Source organism: Falco rusticolus, chromosome 3 (assembly GCF_015220075.1).
Source record: "Falco rusticolus isolate bFalRus1 chromosome 3, bFalRus1.pri, whole genome shotgun sequence".
Classification (NCBI taxonomy): Eukaryota; Metazoa; Chordata; class Aves; order Falconiformes; family Falconidae; genus Falco; species Falco rusticolus.
Window position 1 is genome coordinate 18,604,275 of NC_051189.1, and position 17,344 is coordinate 18,621,618.

A 17,344-nucleotide genomic window follows, 5' to 3' on the forward strand; every position below is an offset into this window, starting at 1 on the left:
TACTTAACACCAGTTGTTAGCAAACACCTATACATTGTTAGTGGCTTATCTAACTAGCAGCAACTAATAACAACACAGATGCACACTCAGTTGCATGTACATCCATCCTCTGGCCATGTGCCAGCTGGAGGTGGGGGTGCTTTTGTTATGTGTGTGCCCACACTCATCCCAGAACCTGGTAGGAGCCACAGGAGGTCATGCATGTGCATCTCCATGAGCTGCCCCAACCCATCACCCCACCAGCTGGGTGAAGACTCCTTGTAGGGTCCCACAGAAGTATGCTGGATCTGGCCAGGGTAGCACAGATACACTGGTAAGGCATCCCATGACAGTGTCAAACCAGGTGCCAAACCAAATGCTGCTGCGGTTTCCTCTCTGAGGGCTCTCTCCATGTCACAAATATTCATCCTTATTTCTTTTTGAGCTGAATTCTCCTTTGTTTGAAAAAAAAACCCAACAAAAAACAACCAAAAAAACCAACAACCCCCCCCAACAAAAAAAACCCACACAAAACCAACACAAACACAACAAAACTCTTCTTTGAATTTTCCTGGTTAATGATTAATCCATCATATATGAGAAGTCATGGCTGTCCAGTGAAGTTCCCACTGACTGGAAAAGAGGAAACATAACCCCCATTTTTAAAAAGGGGCAAAGAAAGACCTGTGGAGCTACAGGCCAGTCAGTCTCACCTCTGAGCCTGGCAAGATCATGGAACAGATCCTCCTGGAAACTATGCTAGGGCACATGGAAAATAAGGAGGTGATTGGTGACAGCCAGAACGGCTTCACTAAGGGCAAATCATGCCTGACAAATTTGGTGTCCCTCTATGACAGGGTTACAGTTTTGGTGGATGAGGGAAGAGCAACTGATGTCATCTACCTGGACTTGTGCAGAGCATTTGACACTGCCCTGCACAATGACATTGTCTCTAAATTGGAGAGACATGGATCTGATGGATGGACCACTCAGCGGATAAGGAATTGGCTGGATGGTCACACTCAAAAAAGCTGCAGTCAACAGCTCCATGTCCCTTCCAACCCAACCCATTCTATGATTTGATGATAAACCACCTGACAATCAGCTTCCTCTTGAACTGTATTGGATTTGCATGGCAAGGTTTTGGTAGTGGAGGGCTACAGGTGTGGCTTCTGTAAGAAGCTGTTAGAAGCTTCCCCTATGTCCAATAAAGCCAGTGACAACCAGCCCCAAGATAGACCTACCTCTGGCCAAGACTGAGCCCATTAGCGATGGTGGCAGTGCCTCCGGGATAACATATTTAGGAATGGGGAAAAAAACCCTGTGCAATGGCAGCCAAAGAGAGGAGTGAGAGTATGTGAGAGAAACAGCTCTGCAGATACTAAGGTTAGTGAAGAAGAGGGAGGAGGTGCGCCAGGCACTGGAGCAGGGATTCCCTGGCAACCCCTGGTGAAGACCATGGTGTGAGGCAGGCTGTCCCCCTTCAGCTGATGGTGGTTAATGGTATGTCATGGTTTTACCTCAGCCAGCAACTAAGCACCACACAGCCACTTGCTCACTCCCCGAGTTGGGGAAAAGGTAAAACTTATGTATTGAGATAAGAGCAGTTTAATAATTGAAAAAATATAGTAACAACAATTCTAATGGAAAGGAGAGAGAAGGGGAGAGGAATAAAACCCAAAGGGATGGGAAAAAAAACCCCTCCAAAACAGGTGATGCACAATACAGATGCTCACCACATGCTGACTGATGCCCAATCAGTCCCCGAGCAGTGATCGGCAGCTATGGTCAACTCCCCTCAGTTTATATACTGAGCATGTTATTCTGTGATATGGAATATCCCTTTGGCTAGTTCAGATCAGCTGTCCTGGCTGTGCTCCTCCAGCCCTCTCACTGGCAGGGCCTGAGAAATGAAAAGTCCTTGACTTAGTATAAACATTACCCAGCAGCAACTAAAGCCGTAAGTGTGTTATCAACATCGTTCTCACCTCAACAAAATCCAAAACACAGCATTGCACCACCTACTAAGAAAAAAATTAACTCTATCCCAGCTGAAACCAGGACACAGTGGAGCAGATCCCCACCTGCAGCCCATGCAGGGCCCCACGCCGGGGCAGGGGGTGCCCGGAGGAGGCTGTGACCCCATGGGCAGCCTGAGCTGGAGCAGCTCCTGGCAGGGCCTGTGACCCCCATGGCGAGGAGCCCCGGCTGGGGCAGGTTTCGCGAGATGCAGCCCCTCAGGCAGAGGCTGCTCCTCCCCATGGGGGGACCCACCTGGGGCAGGGCATGAAGAACTGCAGCCCCTGGGCAGGGCTCCCGTTGGAGAAGCCCATGGGGGACCGTGTCCCGTGGGAGGGACCCCAGGCGGGAGCGGGGCAGGGTGTGAGGAGCCTCCCCCTGAGGGGCAGGGGCGGCAGAGGCAGCGTCAGGGACTGGCCCAGCCCCGTTCCTGTCCCCTGTGTCACTGGCGGGAGTGGGGAGAGAAAATGGGGAGTAAAGTTGTGCCCAGGAAGAAGGGAGAGGTGAGGGAAAGGGGGTGTAAGATTTAGGGTTTATTTCTCATTACCCTACTCTGATCTCATTGGTAATAAATAAAATTAATTTCCCCAAGTCGAGTCTGGTTTGCCCATGGCAGCAGCTGGTGAGTGATCTCTCCCTGTCCTCACCCCAACCCACAAACCTTTCATTACATTCTCTGTCCCCTGTCCAGTTGAGAAGGGGAGTGACAGGGCAGCTTTGGTTGGCACCTGGTGTCCAGCCAGGGTCAACCAACCACATGAACATTATCAATTTTAGACATTTCTGGGTGTCCCATTCACCTGTCATGTACACAAGCCCTCCTGCCTTAACAGCCGTTGTCACCCAGGCCATTTTGCCAAGGGTAGACCATGGACATCCCTACAAGAAGCCCTAACTTCATGAGGTGTATTGTATCACACGTACCCTTCCCACCGCACTACTAATGCTAAGAACGTTGCTGTCATCCTCTAATACAATCAGAAAACATTTACTGTCACTTGCTTTACAAAATAAGTTCATCTAGCAGAAATCAATGTCAAGACAATTACCAGAAGATTTAGTGCAGCAGATATAGTTTAAGAAGTATATGTTAATTACAAAAAAACCTATTGAAACAACATTGGAACATACTGATTGTGCATCATCCATCTATCAAGATCAAGGCAAGCTGCTATTCTTAGAAGATACGCCATAGGTCAAACAAATTGTTGTGCAGAAAACTGATTTTTCTTGGCCTTTGCTACAGAAGTCAAATTAAAGGAAGTTAGTATGATTACCAAGTGTCTAATTTTTCCAAATGTGTGCTATTTGCACCTAGAATTTAAGTAAAATCTTATTTGGAATTAAAGGATTTGAGCCATGTTTCTAGAAGTCCCTACTGCACACATGTTGTAGAGGACTGCATGCATGCTGTGCTGATGACCTGTGCATGCTAAATGAACTCCAAAGGCCCTACTGAAGTCTGACTCTGCAGCCCCAGGTCAGCAGTACTTTTTTATACAGTGCTTTCCAGATGTGTCCTGTTCACTGTGTATGTGCACGCGTGCTGCAGAGTGCATATTTCTGCCTAGGAAACCCTAGCCAAAGTTATGGAAACCCTTATTGTAAGAGCTATTCCCACCTAAGGGTAATGGACATTTTTTAGTTAAGTCCTGCCCTTTAAGGAGAAACTTTACTGAGACTGCATAAAGTGCTGACAGCCATGGGTGAGGGAATAAAAGGAGGTACTCAATGAACTGAGCAGAAATTTGAAGGACAGTATGATGTTATTTATATAAGCATAAACCAGGGAAGTGAGATAACACTTAACAGGTAAAAAACCCTACAATATATCTCCTTCCTTTCTAGTTCCTTGCTCAGCAGTCCACATTTCTCTTCATCTGCTTATTGATGAATCTTAAACCTGGCTTTATTTCCTCCTGGTTGGCCCCAATCAGGAGAGTACACAGCTCTAAAGAGTAGCTGTTTCTCTGGAGTAAGTAGATATAGCTGTCTGACTGGGGCTTGGTTGCTTTTTGTGTTTGTTTTCATATTTCCAAGTTCTTCATTCCAGCTGTGCCTGAAAGTGGAGGGGACAGTTTAGTCCCATTTAAGCCAAGTTCATGTGTGGTATCCGCTCCTGCTTTCTCTTCTCAAAATGGGAAGGTGGCCAAGGGACATCCAATCCGTAGGAAAATGAACTTCAGGGATGCCTGAACAAGGATCCATCAAAGTAAAGAGCCAACACAGCTGGAAAAAATAGGAGAGAGCAAGACCTCACCAAAAGCCAGATGTTAAATGCACATTCTCCTTCCTATTTTTTTTTTAATTATGATTTTTTAACAACAGACAAGTATGCCACTTTTTTTCTTAAAATACAGGCAGGAAGGGAGACTGCTTATGAGTTTAAGTTGAAGTGTTTTATTGTTTTAATTACTTTGAAATAAGTTTAGATATAAAATGTTATTGATTGGAGAAGAAACATATGCTTCTTGGCCCAGCAATGATCAATGCAATCACTGTTAGATTTGTTTTCTCTTTGTGTACTTTCACAAGATGCCTGTTGGGTTTGGATTAGTTGCATTGTGGGGTTAAATGTATATGAAGGGATTTAGCAGACAAAACACACTATTCAGAAAAAAAGATGTTTTCATGCAGGTTTTGATAGAAGAGGAGATATAAAATGATGGGGAAGGGTGTAGCTGAAGAATAAGAAGTCTATAGGGAATGTTTCCCTGCACGATTTAAAAGCTTGGTAAATCCAGAACTGAACTAATGTACAAGGGATTGTGACTGAAGCAATGCCAAAAGGAAGAAGAAGGGAGGATTAAATGTCAAAAAAGTCGGAGTTGTATTGAAGAAGTCAGTCTGGGGGTAAAATGGTAAAAGAACTTGGAAGCAGAGCTGCCTTGCTTGGGCCAGATGTCTCAGCGTCTCGGTACAGGTGTGACTAACATTTCCCTTGATACACAACAAACTTGAGGAGAAAGAGCACTCAACAGGGATTAGAGAGTTCAACTCTTGGCTCCGTTATTGACCTTTTCTGCGTGTACATCAAGTCCTGATCCTCCCTCTTTGCGTCAGTCTCGGCTGTGAGCTCTCCTAGAAAGAGTGTCCTATTGTGTTTGCAGCTACTAGGCTATTGTAACAATGAGGCTTGTTTCCAGAAACATGGCAAAACCGAAAATTTTCCTAAACAGTTTTATTCAGAAAAAATTGATAAATTTTACAGCTTTTCAATCAAAAATCAGGCACACAATTGCAAATGGGAGCTGTTCTAAGAGGAGGTGGAGTGTTGCTGTATATGAGGGGTGACAAAATCATTACGAGAATAGACAAAAGAGAGGACAAAGAGAAAACAGTCAAAGCGCAGAACAAGATCTGTTTATGAGGAAAATGGCTAAGTACAAGTTCTGATGATCGTGCTATGGAGCCCAAGGCCAGATTCAGACATTTGTAGAGTCATGATTTATCATGGGGAACTATAAATGTCTCTGATGGCAACCTCACAACAAATACTCTTAGTAATGGGTTATTCTTGGATATTGGTATCCCTATACATTGGGAGATTAAAGAAAAAGAAAGAAAGAAAGAAAGAAAGATGTGCTAAGTATTTTTTGGTAAATGATTTTTGATACAAAACTGAACATATCTCATCTACATGGATATCAGTAAGCTGCCGATATGAGAAAATAATTGTGACAATAGTAACTGAGAATTACAGGGGAAAGTGATGAGGGAAAGTTAAGAAACAGGTTTGAATGCCAGGAATCATAGTCTGAAAGGAGCACAGGTTTAGTTCAACCACCTCAGGACAAGTTTCCTTAATCACAGGATTTTTGATGTTTTCATAAATGAAAAATAGGAATTTTTGATAAAATCTGGTGGTGACACCTCCCGGTTTTGTATCAACACAGACATGACAAACATCACACCAAAAGCTGGTTGAGAATAAGAATCACAGATAGGGACTGAAATCAAATCAATTAGCACAAAATGCATAATTTGGAAAGAGTTGAAGATGAGGAATTACGTACAGTTTTTTAACACTGTATCACAGCGAGCTGGTGGGACACTGCTGTGGAAAAGCAATGCGACCATAGCATCAAATGGAAGAACTATGTTAGGCAGACATAGGGGAGTATTAACAAAAGTGGTTAAGTTGCTGATGACATCTCATTTAGGAGACTGACTAGAGGTAACTATCATCCTTTTATTTTAAGAAAGATTTAGTGAAAAACAAAAGCAGAAGCAGGAACCTGAGTGATACAGGGAACATATAGCTTGCATGGCAAGCAGCAGCTAAAGCTAGTTTGCTTTTGTCCATTGAAGACCTAGTTGGCCTCGGACTAAAAGCTTTTCCCTTGTTTTGGATGAGAAGACCTACTTGTATTAAAAGCAGTTTCAGTTTAAGAACAAGGGCATACAGACTAGTAGAGAACTGGCAGAGAGAAAATTTTGGTTAGAAATCAGAAGAATTAGAAGTTAGAAGGCGGTTCCCAACAGTTAGAAAAGGGACTTTTTAACAAGCTAGTAAAGGTTTCATAGTAAAAATAAAAATGAGAAGTTATAATATACATGTTTTCTGCCTTTAAGATAGGATTTATTGCATTTATCAAATGGACTTGAGGATGTCAGGGACTAGAGAGGAGAACCCAGGGGCTCCCACCCCACATTATCTTCCAGCTTCCTGCCACAGCTCTTTTTGTGCTCCAGGAAATGTTCCACTATCATTTTATCTTCAAAGCTATCAGACTCTTAAGTTACAATTGGCTTACTTTCAAGATTTTTATGGCCCTTTTCTCAAGCTATACAATTACCCTTCCAAGTTGTCCACCTTGAGATCTTCACAGTCCTCCTACTTTGGCTGAATATTTCCATCTGCGACTTCTCCACCTTTTAACCCCCTCACCAGTGATAAGATTTTCAGCCCATCCGCCAAGGCCTGTAACCTGGCTAAGGTCTTTTTTTCCCATCAGCAACCCTCAGGCTAAGCTCAGATTTTCCTGAAGACTCATTTTCCTGAAGACTCACCCACTCAATCAACACCTTTAATCTGTCCCAGGTGAGCTAGCTTCTTCAAAAAGCTTCTTTGGGCCAGCAGTGGAGGTGGAAGCTGTTCAAGGCTTCTGGTCCTGAAGCCTTGAAGGTTTCTGGTCCTTCTAAGGAACATCTTTTCTTCTGGGAATAATTTCTTCTTTCCCAAGACTGCAGTTTTGTTTCCAAAGACTCTCCCACAATAAGCAGTGTTGGGTCTTTGTGTGCCCTTCCATAACACATGGAATGGGAATCATTGGTGTTGCAGACCTCCACTAATTTCAGAGAAACAGTGTCTTATTACCGCATGTTAAATGGTTCATTTTATATTAATGTTTGACTATAATGCTCACTGGAAAATAGACCTTTATTATTTCAGCCTCTGAAAACAGAAATTACAGGTGTGTGTGATGTAGATTAATTTGAATCACAAAAAATATTCTATCCCGCATCTCCTGGTTAGCACATTTGGCAAACTCTAAGCAGCAAACCTACCAGAGAGTGTGGTATGGTTATATTTAGAGTTTGGGGTTGTAATAATTTTAATTAAGATCAGTTATTTGTAGTAACTGGTGTTCTATTTTCTAGGGTAACACATAACTAAACCTGCAAGTTTGGAGAGCTTTTTTTTTTTTAAAAAAAAATATACATGCAATAAGTTGTGTATAGTATTACAAGAGTTTTGAGATTATTCTGACCCAGGTACTCCCCTTTACCACCCAAAAGTATCATACGTTGTGAGTATTGTGAGATCCCAGTCAACAGAACAGGAAAAAAGGAAGTTCTAGTTGAAAAAAAAAGGAAGAGCAATGGCTCCTCTCCTGCCTCAAGGAGTAAACAGACTGTCCAAGGACTGACTACAGCTTTAACAGGGATGGAGAGTGTGCATAGGTCTCATGTGCTCTGTACTGCATGCACAATCTTGTAGGCATCTGTCAGAAGCCTTCAGCATCGTCTTGCATGGTCCAGCCTTTTAGTAAGACATTTTATGAAACGAGGAGAATCATTGTATTTATAAAGACTGATTTTGGTCTCAGAAACAATATTTCTGGCAAATTACTCCAAACGTCGTTTCTGGAAAGCCTCTCAATCCCATTAGTGCTACTGCCTTTTCATTACATTACTGTCACCAGAGTTGTCCTTTCATGTAGCACTGTTATTTCTCTGTGCTGTTTTTAAATCTCGTGTTGTAATCACAAGCAGCTGTCTCACTCAGTGAAAAGTCAATTATCCCCTAGAGTGAGAAAAGGAATAGAGAAGAGAAGAAAGAACAAGACAATAGCATCGGATCCACACCAGTAGGTAAATGACACAGGGACCCTTTGCTTCGTTCCATGTAGGCTGGAACTGTGGAAAAGTCACCTCATTTCTCTGGAGTTCAGTGTTCCTAGGCTAGAAAACAAGCATAATGATAACCATAATGATACTACATTTCCATGGTCTGTTGGAGAAAAAGAAGTGTTGTATGAAAGCTTATTATATACAGCTGTAAAAACTGGAAAAATGTTAATAGTTTATTAGTACAACCGATGTCAAATCAACCCTCCTTACACTACTCTGCAAAAATACAGGACACATAAAGGATTTAATCTCTTGCTTACGTAGCAAGTATAAGGCCTAAACTTGACATTTAAAGAAGAAAATAAATCTTCCCCTCAAAAGGACTGGATGAAAAGTAGGTCAGGAAGAGAAGGAATCAGTGGAGCCTTTAGCAAATGTGACAGCTTTACTAGAGACAAGCAAATTAAAGATCTGCCTCACCCAGCATAACTGTTTCTACACTACCTGCCATTTCTCTTTGCTGGAAGATGTGCCATATGATAAATCTCTGCTGATAAATCACTGCTGTGTTTCCAGGAGTCTGGCTTCCAACCCCTACAGGCTTTGAAATTTCAGGATTGCCTAATTTAAGCACTTGCAGTGTTAATTTTCATGGAACATTGCGAAGAATTCACGAACTAGTCTCAAATATGTAGCTTATGCACATTACTGTCAAACATAAGATCAAGAAAATTCCGTTGAAAATACCCACATCTCACAGGCAGGCCTGGTGGCAAGCTGGATTTGATCCTATGAGGACTTCTACAATCCTAAGCTCTGGTAGTAAAAATTATCAATTTTAAACAGTGAACTTTTCAAAAGGATGCAGATGAGCAGAGATAGACAGCTTTTCAAGGTTGCTGAGCATATTTTCAAGAAAACATAGAAGATACTGTGGATCACATCATGATATACCTATTTAGGTATGCCTCTGATGTGGGTGTTTCAAATTAAAATGCCATTAATTTTATTAGCAAGACACAGATTGAAAATAATTCTATGCAATCAATGCACATACCTAGATTATCTGTGTAAAAGTAAAGCCACTTTTAAAATCCAGGGCAGTCCTAACACCTCCAACTACCTTGGTATAATTCTGAAATCTCAGCCTGGCTTTTCCAGAAAGCTGCTACACCTCAATCATTAGGGCATTACTTTTAAAACCTGTTATCCTTTTTTCCTCCTTTCTTCATTCAGAAAAGAAAACCCTAAAAAACACACACAAAACCCACATCAACAAATAGATTTTTGAAGTGTACTCACAAATCTCGATGCTTAATTGGGTAAGCTCAATAGGATTTCTGAGATAACCGGTGGTCTCCTACATTAACCGGTCTAGCACAGAACCATTTATTCAATGATCCCATGTATTCATACACATACACATATACATACATACACCTGATAATCAGATCAGCTGGTGCTACACACAAGTGATCACAGGATAGCTCCAAATAGATCTCAAATGATATCAAGATTTTTCACCGTGTAAAAATTTCAGTGGTATCATTAAAATGACAAAACATTTTAGCGTAGGCAAAAGAAATGTTTTTATCCTTCCAAGGTTACTTTTAGTGCAACGTAACGTATGTGGGTAATGCAGTATTTCCAGAGTCCCGAGTCACTGAATAGAGCACACCCCTATGGACTGGCTCATTTCCCCTGCTATAGGATTCTCCTTTCCAGCACTGAAAGCTGTCACTTACCCTACAGATTTGGCTCTCTTCAGTGGGCTTGCATGTCTGAATGTCATCTGAATCATCAGTCGAACGCCTGGAATCTCTGGCAAGAAAAGCTGCTGGTGATTCCCTTAGAAACCTCTCCTGGGATGGATAAGTGACCACAAATGATGAGAGAGAGGGCAGAGACAGATTTTTCTTTGAATACTGGTGCTTCCTGGTGCATGTTTGAGGACACGCTGGCGTATTGCAAACAGAGCTTCCACTGCTCTGCTGAAGTTGGTGCTTTAAGCAATGGGAAAAAACATCTGCTGGGGCAAACAGTAGGCTTAATACTTGAACATCTAGTTCCTTCCATATCTAAGCTCAGCAACCCAACCAATCTGTCCAAGGTGCTTTGCTGCCCATAGTGGGGCTGAGGCATAACTGAACTGTGAGGAGTATCCATGAAATTCCTGTCTGACAGCTAGGACATTAAACCTTCCCTGGGAAGCTTTCTGGTGTTAAAAGTTATACTGTGGCACATTCCCAGAGGTTCCCAGTCTTGGTGAAGAGCTTCGGTACAGGAGCATTTGTGTTACACAAACTCATCAGACTCCGAAATCACTGCATTTTTTAGACTCTGCATCCTGCCCACCAAGGAGCTCACCTTTGCACCCAAGAGGTGTCAGCAAGTCATACGCAATGTTTTACCATGCTGCCACATACTTTTTTTTTTCTTTTCTGTTCTTATGATACAGCAGGGGTTCTTTCAGCATAAGAGTGTAAAAAGCAACAGTCATTATTGGCTGCAAGTGCTCATGCTAGCCAGGGAACTGGTAATTAGCTTTAACGGCCAGCAGCAGCTCAGCTCGGGGGGGTCACCAAAATTTACATTAAGAGTTAGCCATTGTAGCTGTTTTTTGCCCTCTGCTACCCTGGAGGAACTAAGGTCTTCCAGCAATTATGCCTAACCTGAACTGTGTTTTAGTTTAAACACAAGGATGTGGGTGAAAACTGTATGAAGACACAGGAGCCAAAAGAGGGCAACACTTTCAAAAGCTGGAAAAACACCATTCCAGAGAATTTATGCCTTTGGTGTGGGATTGCAAATTCCAACACCAAAGCAACACTGATGTAGCAGTCTTAAGGTTATTATATCCAAATCCCTTTATGAATCTGGATTTACGTGCCTAAAATTTGTCAGAAACAATAAAACAGGAAATTCCTCAGTAAAAGGGAGAGAAGTCTGAGATTTCAACTTTATGCAAAGGACCCTCTAGTCCACGCAGAAAGGACAACTCTGTCAGGCAATCTGGTGTTAATGACCAAAATGTTTTGCCATCCAAAGAGGAAAACCATAAGTGGATCATAATTAGGTAAAAATAGTCGTTTATTACATCAGATCAATTCAGAGGTTGCCATTTATCATTTTAAACTACAATTATCAATTTATAATGGAAAGTCTATATGTCTAAGTTACCACATGGGATTATCTCTTTCACAGAGGACACATTTTTATAATTATTCTGCTATGTAATAATAAAACATGACTATAGTAAAAGATTCACAAAATAGCCAATATATACACATAACACTACAAAAGGTAATTTAAACTCCATCATTTTCCTTGTTCTTCTTAATGTTCATTGTATCATATGCAGGGTAAAATTTTGAATAAAATTACTAATGTGGGAAGAAAGCTGTGCTGAGTTCTATTTTTGGCTAATATTTGAACAGAGACATCAGGATATCTTCGTCCTGATTTCCCAAGTAGGGTTTTAGTGGTTCGTAATAATGAGGTTTATTACTGCAGGATTCATTTGTGCACAGGGTGTCTCCGATTCCCCAACGACAGCTGAGATCCTAACTGGGCTACGTGCACAAATCGAGCTTCAGAAAACTCCAAGTATAAAAATGGGAAATTCCTTTCCCTTTATCTTTTTATATATTTTATATATTTATATTATATATTATATATTATATAATGATACTATAAATATATATTTATAAATTGATAGATCAATTTATAATTTTATTATATATATTTTTTTCTGCTTAGCCTTCCTGTCCTCCAGGGTATTCACTCCCCTCTTTTGGCTCAAACTTACTTCAACTCCTCACCCGCCTTTGCTTTCAAATTTAAAAGGTGCAGGTATTTTTAGCTGCTGCTGGCATTGAATATTGCCATGCTTTCCCCCATGCCTTGTCTATAAAGAATTCATATTTTCTCGGTCTGACCTCCACATTTCCTCTTGGGAAAGATTCTGTCCCAGTAGGAGTGCTGGTGCAGGAATAACCCATCACGGCTAACATCAGTGTTCTGCTGTATAGCTCAGTGATTGCTATTTCTATCAGCATGAAATTGCATTGGAGAAGCCCCCTAACGGTAATAAAGACTTCCTGTAGACTCAGTAGCTTACATTATAATTACTAAAATAAAAGGTATGAAATCTGTTACTCATACTTACAGTTAAACTAGAAACCAGAAAACATACTAAGCAAACACCTTTTTTCTCAGAACTGGGGGGTGGGGGTGTAAGATTTATTGAATATTCATTAAACTCATTGTTAGATATTTTTGCCCTATAAGGAGTCTAACTGCATGTGTTTTTTTAATTTCACTTTTTTTCTGGAATCCTGTGTGATTAGCCAGTCTTGACATAAAGTGAAGCAGTGAACTGCACTGTGCTATGAAACATGCCAGTGGTAATTGCACTCCAGTGCTCCCAAACCAAAGCACCCCTTTGAAATCCTTTCCTGAATAAAACTACGATAAAGTCTCCTTTGAAAAAGGGATGCAAACAGCAGTGGTCACTTGAGTTTCTTTCTTATCCCAAACAATTTCCACAGAGGCAATTTCACAAAAGAGTCAACAGACTTTATAAATCATGAATGTACAATCACAGAACCGCAACTCCCTGTATCACAGCTTTGAGAGCATTAATCTCTTTATCTGAGTCAGAACCAAACAGTCCTGGAGGAGCACCAAGAACAAAACCTTTAATCATGACCTAAGATCACTTTTCCCCTTTCCCTTTATTTTTATTCTTTCAGTGAAAAATGCTGCAAAAAACCTCCACATTTAAACAGAATTTGGGGAAAAGCTGCTATTAACTTTTTTTTTTTGTTCCTGGTGCTTATTCTTCCACTATTAAAGGTAAACCAAAGAAATAAACCAGTTAATAAATAAATCTTTTTTGAACCAATCTGACAAACTTGGACACCTTTTGTTACTCAAAACATAGAAATAGTTCTCTCTCTCAAGCAGAACATACTTATTAGCTATTAATCCATACCTAGGCTGAAGGAAAGATAAAAGGAAGAAATTTTTGTCCTATTATTTTGCAACACACACAAAAATCAGTGTAGCATTTGCCAGTTTCCAAACAGCGATGTTTTCTTCTATTTGTAGAACATTCTAGTCTTCTGGTTTTCTAGGGTTTTATGCTTATCTTATGCTGTTATGAACAGGCAGCCGTATTAACTTACCATATTGTTTCTCCACATCAAGCAGAAGATCTTGAAAGACAGCAGAAGTGTATCATGCATAGGCAATAATGATCCACCCCAGTGTAAATTCAACCGTGAAGAAAATTATTATCAAAGGAAAACAGAGTCATGTAAAATGATGTGATGTAAGAGATCAGGAGGACTCAGAGAGCCAGAGTGTATAGATAAAGAAATCCATTAGACCAACCACTATAGCTACTGAAAATGTGTATTTTTGATGCACAAATTGTCAGGTCTGAATGGAAGAAGCAAATTTCCAGTTGGAAAACAATTTTCTGAGATTAATTAAGCCTGTATCAGTCAGTCTGAGCTCAGGAGAGATGGGTACTTGGTATCTGTGGAGCAGAAAGAAGTATTAGCAAACATAAAAATGGAAGGTGTTTTTCTCTTATGAGAGGGATAAAGAACCAGAGCTCTCTGTGCCACATAGAGTTACAATTTGATAGTCATAGTCAGGAAAAATAATATGCAATAGAGCAATATTGTACCTTGCTAAGTCCATATTTTTTAGTATTTTTAGTACAATTATGAAACTTATTTTGGAGATTTATCTTTCAGTCTGTTTTATAGGATTGTCTGTGAGAACAAGGATTCAGATATCAGAGACAAGATAGGTGTTTTTAAGAAATATTTCCCCACTCTTATATGGGCATTTCTAGCCTTTTTTCGTTATCTCAGTAACATCATTCTGGTAGACTGTGATTGCTCCATTCTAGCCACATGGTTTCCATGAGGCAATTGGATGGCTTGGACAAAATACAAAATGTTCAAAAAAATGCAAATAGAGTATGAGCAGATCCTGTTAGTTCTCTTGCCTTGGGTGTTCATTGTGATGGCTGCGGAGATGGCTTGGAAATGTATACGTTATTGTCTAGATCTATTCTGTGTAGATATTTAATCTATGGTTGTTTGCTTCTGATGCCCAGTCTACCTGATTCCACAGCCCTACTCATTGTAATTGCCTGTTACTGAACTCAATGCTGTGATGCATCTTTAGGTAGTATCCGTTAGTTAAAGTAAGGTGCTTTTTTTTTTAAATTTTATTGCATGTGTTAAAAAAAAATAATCAAGTTTTGCCACATACCATGATAGGACATGTCTGTGTCATGGTAATAATAAATAACCATAACATACAATGAATAACAGATATATGTGCTTGCAAGCATACACTTTCCAGTGTAAGGACTCTCTTCCTCCTTGTTATCACTGTTCTTTCCAAAGGTTAAATACTTTACAACAGAGATCATTAGTAACACTGCAAATGGCTGATGGTAGAGCTGCTGCAGTGCACTTCCCTGCTTGATAATGTGTAGCTCCCCTGAGCACCTTTGGTGGGTTTGGAGCCATGTTACTAAGTTTAATTTGGCTCAGGTAATTTGGACCCTCATTATAGAACTGTTGCGTTAAAAAGCTATAGAGAAAGCATGTCATGTGTGTGATCAAAATGCAGAAGGAAATGTTAAAATTTGTGCGCTTTCTGGATAAAATGCTTTTGTCAGCCAGCCAGCTCTTAAATAATGGAAGAATAAAGTCTAATAGAAATGAATGTGCATACACTAACTTAAAAGTGTTATTAGGCTTTTTCCTTCTGAAATGATTAGTCGAAGGTCAGTTCATTACATGTAATTTAGTACTGGTCATAATCATGGTTAGCCGTAGCAGCTAAAATATTTTCCTTTCAGTACTTGGACCAAACACATTATATTATCTGCTCCTACCTTATTAAGATAATTTTTGCTCAGAAAACTGAGCATGCAAGCAAATAACGAATACAAATTGTTGCAATGTGCTGAGATACCATGGGACAGCTAAGAAAAGTATCACAGCGAAAGGAAAATCTTCCTTCTGAAAAACATAAAGCATGATGTAAAGAGGATTTAGGCACCAACACCTAGAAGCATAATGCACAAAGGCCTCGCTTATATTCTAGGTAATTCAAAAGCAAGAGGAATCTAAAATTTTTCCTCCAAAATTGCATAGGCATTTACCATACTCAGCACAAAACCTCACATTCACAGACAGCCCCTTCTTCCATGAAGACAGATTTTGTTTGCCTTTAGTAGGTAGCAATCTCACTCATGCATCATGACATAAGTTCTTTTGGGGTTCAGAGTTCAACACTTCCCTCTCCCAGAAAAGTGTGCTAAGCCCCAGGCTGAAGGCAAGCCTGGGGAAAGGCAAGTCCCATCCCCTCTCTTGAAGCTGTGCCTGTGCAAAGGAGGGACTAGATTCTTTGCCCAGGAATATGATTATTTTCTAATTAATTGCTTAACAAAATGCACTGCACTGAAGGATAGGAGATTTAGGTTTGAATAGGCTCTGCTTGATAAAGAAAGCCACAGACATGAAACATTATTCAACAGACTTTGGATTAATGATGGTGGGTTGGGATGGAGATTACAGCGAGTTCCCTGCGTCTTCTTTCTGCTCACAATGCTTGATGCAAATGTTTTGGAAAAGCTCCCAATGAGATACACTGATGCTTGCGGATCTTGTCAGAGGAGGGATTTTAGCCAGACAGCTCCATTACCTGTCACTTCATCTTTGATACATTTTCCCTTCTGCCTAAGGCCCTTCCAAATGTATGTGATCCTGTAGGCCACCTGTAAAGATACACCAGGCAGAGAGGAAAAGATGTGTCTCAGGGCCATAAGCGCTGAAGGGGGACAGATGTTTTGAGGGAGCTCTACCATCAAAAGTAGTAGTTGAAGAAACAGGACAGAGAGTAAGCCTATCACAGATAGGGCTAAAGGCCAATTATGCCAAAATTATCATTGATTCAAGCTGGTCTTCTTGACACGAAAGCTGGTCTGAAACAAGAGGCAGTAAAGTTCTGCCTGCTGTCATTGCAGTTACAGCATTTCACAGAGCCTGATTAGCAAAATCTGCCTTTATATGCCATCTACAGTTTGCTCTGTCTGAAAAAAATACTATCTTGGGATTTTAACATTTTCCCACCTAACAGAGAGGTTGACCTTGCAACAAATTGACATAATTTAGGCTGCAGCCAAGGAAGGAATCCTTAGCCAAAGGGACACAATATTTTCAATGCTGGATGTGGGAGACAGTGCTTCAGTGCTTCCTGATTGAATCAGGAATGAAGAAATAATGAGCATGGAACAAGGAGTGCAGAAGAAATTCTGTATCTGAAGAGACCCCCAAACAGGACACTGAAAAGAAAACATGGGGTCCAAGGTGATATCATCGTCCAAGAAAGCAAAGACAAAGGACTTGGTTGAGAAGTAGCTCCCCAGCTAGAAAGTAAAGGAATCTCTTAATAGCTTTTCAGCTGGATACCATGGGAAAAGACTCCCAAGCTAATCAAAGTGTTAGGGCGTTTTCTCCCAAGTTACTTTCACTCCTCCCAAGACTTTTGCCACACTGTCATCTCTATTTTAATTTGTAAATACATTCCCTATTTTACTTTACTACAAGTTGCTCTGGATTAAGGGTGATTTTATGGTAATAGGGAAACTGGGATGACGAAAATTCTTCACAGCTAGTCAAGAAAAATTCCTGTAGGCAGTGGGTAGGGGACAAAACATAATAAACAGAAAGGGGCAAAATACAAATGTTAAAACAGAAATTGTGAGGTGAGATGGACAAAATCTAAAGGTGGATTAGGATTTCTGGAATTAAGTAGGCAAATTCGATGAATCTAATTCTAGCAGAAATTAAGCAAGATGAAATAAGAATATTAACAATGTTAAATGCAACTAAGGAATTAATTACGATTTAATTACTATAATAATAAATAATTACAGAGATAGAATCAGTTAAGTGTTCGCCCACCTCTGCTCTTGTTCTTTTGCTTGTGAGTGACTCTTGGGGTTTTCTGG